Consider the following 7,226-nt stretch of genomic DNA (forward strand, 5'->3'; position numbering starts at 1 on the left):
ATAGCACCACTGTTTGTTCACAACAGCCAAAAGGTATAAACAACTCAGATGTTCATCTGTGGATGATGGATAAACATATAATGGAATATTCTTCAGCCATAAAAACTAAGTACTGATAATGCTGCAACATGGATTAACCTTGAAAAGATTTTGCTCAGTGAACAAAGCCAAATACATCATATATTATACAATTAGGTTTACATGAAATAATTCAGTATGGGTAAATCCATAGAAACAGAATGCAAAGTAGTGTTCTCCAGTGTTGGGAAGTAATTCAGTTCAGAGACAAGGGAAGTCAGAGTACAAGGGGAGGAAGGAATTCATTAAAGTGAGAATAACACTTTATGGCAGATGCCTTGCAGGTAGCAGAGAGCAAGAAAGAACAGAGGCAGGAAAGGGAAGCTCACTGAACTCCTGCTTGGCATAGGGCAGATCCCTTGCCAACTCCTAAAGCCAGAGTCACCAGGTGTCCAGTGTTTGCTTGAATCTGCACGGCATGGGAACTAAGTCCCTACCACCCCAGGATATGGGGGAGCTGGAGAGCACTGGATGGAGTGAGAGTATGTTCTCAGAATGTCCCAAAGCAAAGAAAGGAGATTTTCAGGCAGGCTACTAAAGCGCACAATCATATAGACCAGTTCTCAAAAACTGTGCAGGTCATCCAAAGGAAGAAAAGTCTGAGAAATGGTCACAACCGAAAGGAGCCTAGAGACATGACTACTGAATGTAATGTGGTATCCCAGATGGGATCCTGGAGTAATAAACAGAGATTAGGGAAAAATCGACAATACTGAATAAAGAATGGGGTTTAGCAAATAATGTATTACTATTGATTTATTAACTATAACAAATTAACCACACTAAATTAAGATGATATAATAGGGAAGATTGGGTGTGGGGTATATAGGAATTCTCTGTACTACCTTTCTTTTTTTTTCGAAGCCAAACTTATCCAGTTTTATTCAACACACTTTTCATAAAACAATCATGGTATTTCAGGCAGGACATGGGCAAACAAATGTTAACAGTATACAACAACTTTCAAACTCCCTTCTTCAATGGGCTACCAAAATCAGAAAGCCACTATGAAATCCAATGAAGTCTTCATTGGATGCTCCCGACAGGAAAGTTCAGAGTGAGGGTGGGCATTTCACATTTAGCATGTAGTTTAACAACTTTTCGCAAGCTGACCCTGACTTTCAGGGATCCACAATCTAAAGGAACAACTGCTCTTTTGAGCGATACCATCTCGATAGTGAGTGACATCAGAAAGTTCAGACTGCCTGACATACTGGTAACCAATTTTGGGGGTCAGGTCCCAACAGGTCCCTGGGCTTAAAGGAGGTAAGTCTATGTTGAAGGCCAAGGAGAAGAAGACATAAAAACCACAAGGTGCTTGTTTCAAGGTGGCTAATGCATGTCAACATCGAGGAATCCCTCCTCATGGGAACTAAGAAGAAGTCTCTCAAAACTAGAAGGGAAAGGTGTTTCTTCCTCATGTCAACCCAGTTTCAGAGACATTCTGTTAGTGACATATGCCCTTCCCCCAAAAAACAATGAAGTGTTCTGTGTGCTAACATAGCTTTAAAAAAAAAGTAAAACAAAACTCTACATTTTTATAAAATTTGATAAAAAATAGTATTTCAAACTGTAGAATCACCAGAAGTACAGTTATTAAAAATGCACACACTTCACTTGGCATCTCCTTCAGCTTTCTGTGCCTCATTGGTTTTGGCATCTCCATTTTCTATAGGGTTATTTGCATCCTTGCCAGCATCAGCTTCCCCTTTTCCTCTTTGGGTACCTTTTCTCCTTTGCAGGGGCCTTTTAGGCTTGGCTCTGGCTTTGGAGGAACAGGCTTAACAGATAACCTTGCAGACCTTCTCTGTGATTCACCCTTCACCTTGGCTTCATCTCCTTTAGCAGCCCCTTCACCCTTTCTCTCAGGCATGGGGGTGACAGCAGTGGGACACAGATACTGGGTGTGTGGGTACAGGGCTCTGGGCAGTCCAGGGTTTATTCTCTTCCTCATACTGCTCATGCTCCACTGGGGGTATAAAGTCGTTTTTTCTCTGTACCATCCTTACAATAATTCTATAAAACTAAAACTGTTCTAAACTAACAAGTTTATCAAGAATTAAAAATATATATATTAACAAAAAGAAAGAAAAATATAAGGACACAAGAGCCAACCTGAAAGAGCTACCAATGCCCAAACTGGGTTCAATTTGAGCAACAATATTATAGCATAAACCAAAATATAAAGTAAACATCCATGAGAACAAATTTAGGGAAAAGATGGTGGAATGGGCAGGCAAGGCAGAAACCTCCTCCCATGAACACCCAAGGAAGCAACTACAGCAAATACAGCTAGCCCTGGAAACAGCCTGAAGACTGCAGAACAGGCCATCTACACCTGGTGAAGAAGAGAAGATCACATTGAGAAGGATAAAGTGGCAGAGCCACTGTAGGGACCCAAGCACTTCCCCATCCCAGCCACAAGCAGGAAGGAGTGGATAAAACACGAGTTGGGAGGGGATAAACTCACAGGAATCCTGCACCCCCAACCCTGAAGATCTGCTCTGCAAACACAAGTCCACACTGCCCTGGGCTTTAGTGCTTAATGGGGCTGGACACCAGGGAAGGTTGGAGCAGTCTGGAAGCCTGAGATTCCTGTCACTGTGGAGGACAGGCACACTCCATCAGTCCTGTTGAGACCCAACACAGAGACAGTGGTTTAAGAGATTTACCAGCAGTGGGAAGTGTGCCAGAGGGGGCAGGGTTAGAGGGAGCTCTCTCTGAAGGGGAAAGGGCAGGTGGACAACACTTCCCCAACCCTCTTTCAGCCCAACTGTTCAGTCTCTCTCGGAGCCAGCCCCAAACACTCCATCCCCTCACTGGAAGTCAGCCCCAAAGCGCACTTCCCTGTGCACATGCCCACCTCCCCAGTCTGCACAGCCCAGCAGTGGTCAGACTTTCTTGCCTGGCAGACAAAGGGAGACTTTGCTGCCTGGAAGGAAAAGGGAGGCTTTCCCAGCTTTCCCTCAGCCCAACTGGTAGGGCACTTGCAGGAGCCAGCTTTAAAGGCTACTTCTCCCTCCCTGGCAGCTCAACCCTGAGGTGCTTCCCTATGCACCTACCCCACCTGGCCCCACCTGGCTCAACAGTGGCTGCCATTGCTGCTCAGCAGGCAGATGATCCCAGCAGAAGTGACACAAAGGGTTACAAAGGGCCTGCTAAGGCAAGCTGTCAGCCTCTGTAGACAGAGATCAGCTACTGCCAGCAGACAGGCAGAAGGGTGGCCCACCCACAGGCCACCAACAGCAACTGCAGCTGCACTGCAAAGGAGAACCTGGCACTGGTGAGCAAGAGTCCTGAGCAACACAGGACATCTTCTTCATAAAGCCATTATGTTCTAGAACAGGAGGCACAACAGATCTATCTAACACAAAGGAAGAAACACAGAAACAGACAAAATAAGGAGGTAGAGGAATATGTTCCAAACAAAAGAACAAAGTAAGACACCAGAAAGAGGACTAAAGGAAACAGAGATTACCAATCTTGATAAAGATTTCAAAGAACAGTGATAAAGATGCTCAGTGACCTGGGGAAAAGAATTGATGATATCAGTGAGAACTTCAAAAGAGACAGAATATTTCAAAAGAGCCACTCAGAGCTGAAGAATACAGTATCTGAAATGGAAAATATAATGGAGGGAATGAATAATAGAATGCTGAAAGTAGAGGAAAGAATCAAAGAGGTGGAAAATAGAGAACAGGAACATAACCAAGCTGAGGAACAGAGAGAAAAAATTATTTCTAAAAACGAGAAGATGCTAAGCACTGTGTGGTAACTCCAAACAAAACAATATTCACATAATAGTGATCCCAGAAGGAGAAGTGAGATACAAAGGAGTAGAAAGTCTCTTTGAAGAAATAATTGCTGAAAAATTCCTGAATCTGAAGAAAGAAACAGACTCCCAGGTCCTGGAAGTGCAGAGCTCCCCTAACAAAAGGAACCCCAAGAAGACAATACCAAGACATACAGAAATCAAAATGGCAAAAATTAAAGATAAAGAGAGAATCTTAAAAGCAGCAAGAAAGAGACCTGTAAGGGAAACTCCATAAGGCTATCAGCAGATTTTTCAGCAGAAACTTCACAGGACAGAAGGGAAACATTTAATGTATTGAAAGGGAAGAACCTATAACCAAGAATCCTCTACCCAGCAAGGTTATCATTCAGAATTGATGGAGAGATTAAAAGTTTCCCAGATAAATAAAAAAAAATTCACCACCACTAAACCAGCCTTATAGGGTGTTAAAAGAACTTCTGTAGATGGAAATGTTCTTAAGCCTAAATATTTTCCATCAGTGAAAATAAACCTACAGTAAAGGTAGTAGACCAATTACTTACTAAGCAAGTATGAAGTTAAAAAAACAAAAGTAGTAAAATTAGCTATACACAAAATCAGTCAATGGATCCACAAAAGATATAGATTATGACATCTTATACATCAAGTGTGAAGGAGGAAAAAGGAGTATTTTTAGATTGTGTCCAAAATAGAGCTACCATAGACTTAATATAGACTGTTACATATTTAGGAAACTATCTAGGAATCTTAAGGAAACCACAAGTTTAACATGTATAATTAGAACATACACAAAAAATTTAAACAGAAATCCAAAAATAACACTAAAGAAAACAATCAAATAACAAGAGTATAGGAAAGGAAGAAAGGAACAGAAATGAACTACAAGAACAACTAGAAAACAATAAAATGGCAATAAGTACATACTATCAATAATTACCTTAAATGTAAATCCACCAATCAAAAGACACATGGTGCCAGAATGGATAAAGAAACAAGACCTATCTATATACTACCTAGAAGAGACTTTTCAGACCTAAAGATATACACAGAATAAAAGTGAAGGGATGGAAAAAAAAAAAAAAAGTGAAGGGATGGAAAAAGATATTTCATGCAAATAAAAGGGAGAAAAAAGGAGTAGGAGTACTTATATAAAACAAAATAGACTTTAAAACAAAGAAAGTAACAACAAAGGACATTACATAATGATAAATGGGTCAGTTCAACAAAAGGATATAATAATTGTAAATATCTATGCACCCAACATAGATGAACTTAAATATGTAAAACAAATACTAACAGCCCTAAAGGGGAAATAGACAGCACACAATCATACTGAGACTTTAACACCCCACTTACATCAATAGATCAAGCAGAGAGAAAATCAATAAGGAAAGAGAGACACTGAATGACACATTGGACCAGATGGACTTAACAGATATATACAGAATGTTCCCCCCAAAAGCAGCAGGACACACATTTTTCTCAAATGTACATGGAACATTCTCCAGAAGAGATTACATATTAGGATTAAAAAAAGAGCCTCAAATTCAAAAAATTGAAATTTTTTCAAGCATCTTTTCAGATCACAAGGGTATGAAACTGTAACTCAATTACATGAAGAAAACAAAAAACCCACAAACACATGGAGGCTAAACAACATGCTTCTAAATAATCAATGGATAAATGAACAAATCAAAGAAGAAATCAAGCAATACACAGAGACAAATTAAAATGAAAATACAACAGTTCAAAATATGTGGGATGCCACAAATGTGGTTCTAAGAGGAAGTACACAACAATACAGTCCTATCTCAAGAAACAAGAACAATTCCCAAATAAACAGTCTAAATTCACAATTGAAGAAACAGAAAAAGAACAAATGAAACCCAAAGATTCAGGGACATAATAAAGATCAGAGCAGAAGTAAATAGAGAAAAATAAAACAATAGAAAAAAAAAACAAATGGAACCAAGAACTGATTCTTTCCGAAGATAAACAAAACAGAGCTAGCTATCAAGAAAAAAAGAGGAGAAAAAAGGAGTAGCAGTACTTATATAAAGTAAGTATACAAATAAACAAAATCAGAAATGAAAAAGAAGTTACAACTGACACCACAGAAATACAAAGAATTATTAGAGAATTCTATGAAAAATTATATGCCAGTAAACTGGACAACCTTGAAGAAACAAATTCCTAGAAAAGTACAACCTTCCAAAACAGACCCAGGAAGAAACCGAAAATCTCAACAGACCAATTATCAATAGTGAAATTGAACTGGTAATCAAAAAATTCCCAACAAACAAAAGTCCAGGGCCAGATGGCTTCACAGCTGAATTCTACCAAACATTTCAAGATAAGATAATACCCATCCTTCTTAAATACTTCCAGCTCATTCTATGAGGCCAGTATCACTCTAATACCAAAACCAGACAAAGCCACCACAAAAAAGGAAATTATATAACAATATACCTGATGAACATACAATGCAAAAATCCTCAACAAAATATTAGCAAACCAAATTCAAAAATACATCAAAAGGATCATCTATCATGACCAAGTGGGATTATTACAGGGATGCAAGGATGGTAAAATATTCATAAATCAATCAATATAATACACCACATTAACAAAAAGAAGGATAAAAACCACAGACTATCTCAATATATGCTAAAAAAGCATTTGACAAAATTCAACAACCATTCATGATAAAAACTCTCAACAAAATGGGTAAAAAGGGTACAGAACTCAACATAGGGGTAAAGGCCACATACAACAAATCCACAGCCAACATCACACTTACTGGTAAAAAGCTGAAAGCTTTTCCTCTAAGATCAGGAACAGTACAAGGATGCCCACTCTCACCAGTTTATTCAATACAGTACTGGAGGCCCCAGCCACAACAATCAGACAAGACAAAGAGATAAAATGCATCCAAATTGGTAAGGAAAAAGTTAAACTATTTGCAGATGACATGATTATACATAGAAAACCCTAAAGACTCCACCAAAAAACTATTAGAAATAGTAACTGGATTCAGCAAAGTTGCAGGATACGAAACTAATACACAGAAATCTGTTGCATTCCTATATACTAACAACAAACTAGCAGAAAGAGAAATTAGGGAAACAACTACATTTACAACTGCATCAAAAAGAATAAAATACCTAGGAATAAACCTAACCAAGGAGGTAAAAGACCTGTACTCTGAAAACTATATAAGACACTCATGAGACAAATTAAGGAAGACACCAAGAAATGGAATTCTATCCTGTGCTCATGGATAGGAAGAATATTGTCAGAATGGCCATCCTGCCCAAAGCAATTTACAGATTCAATGCACTCCCTATCAAAATAC

General features: G+C 38.9%; 1 pseudogene; it reads right to left on the minus strand.

The window, feature by feature from the left end:
• Nucleotides 1-807: 807 nt before the first annotated feature.
• Nucleotides 808-1,951, minus strand: LOC118920307 (non-histone chromosomal protein HMG-17-like; annotated as a pseudogene).
• Nucleotides 1,952-7,226: the final 5,275 nt, after the last annotated feature.

Source organism: Manis pentadactyla, chromosome 5 (assembly GCF_030020395.1).
Source record: "Manis pentadactyla isolate mManPen7 chromosome 5, mManPen7.hap1, whole genome shotgun sequence".
In the NCBI taxonomy this organism is placed as follows: domain Eukaryota; kingdom Metazoa; phylum Chordata; class Mammalia; order Pholidota; family Manidae; genus Manis; species Manis pentadactyla.